Genomic DNA, 327 nt, shown 5'->3' on the forward strand with positions numbered 1-327 from the left:
TATTCCTAGCATAGAGTCTGACAAACAGGTGTTCAGTACGTGTCTGATGAACACACAAAATGAATGAAAACATGAATGAGGGCAGTTTCACGTAACTGCCTGAATCCTATGAGGTCCGGAATACTTCTGCCCAGCTCCAGGGTGCTGTCATACTAAGCTCTCTTGGAATCAAATTCAGCCTAGGCTCCTTCTAAAATGGGTCTCTAATATCTGTATTATTTTGCAAGCACACCCACATACGCACATGTGGACATATATACACACACATACATACCCACACACAAGCAAAATGCAAGGGGGCCCAAAGAACCCATGATTATGGATGAT

General features: G+C 43.1%; 1 protein-coding gene across 1 annotated transcript in view; it reads right to left on the reverse strand.

The window, feature by feature from the left end:
* The window catches only part of SMC1A (structural maintenance of chromosomes 1A), a 41,459-nt gene that overhangs the window by 7,909 nt on the left and 33,223 nt on the right, over positions 1-327 (reverse strand). The window lies entirely within an intron of this gene.

This window comes from Bison bison, unplaced genomic scaffold (genome assembly GCF_000754665.1).
Source record: "Bison bison bison isolate TAMUID 2011002044 unplaced genomic scaffold, Bison_UMD1.0 scf7180017864376, whole genome shotgun sequence".
NCBI classification, from domain to species: Eukaryota; Metazoa; Chordata; class Mammalia; order Artiodactyla; family Bovidae; genus Bison; species Bison bison.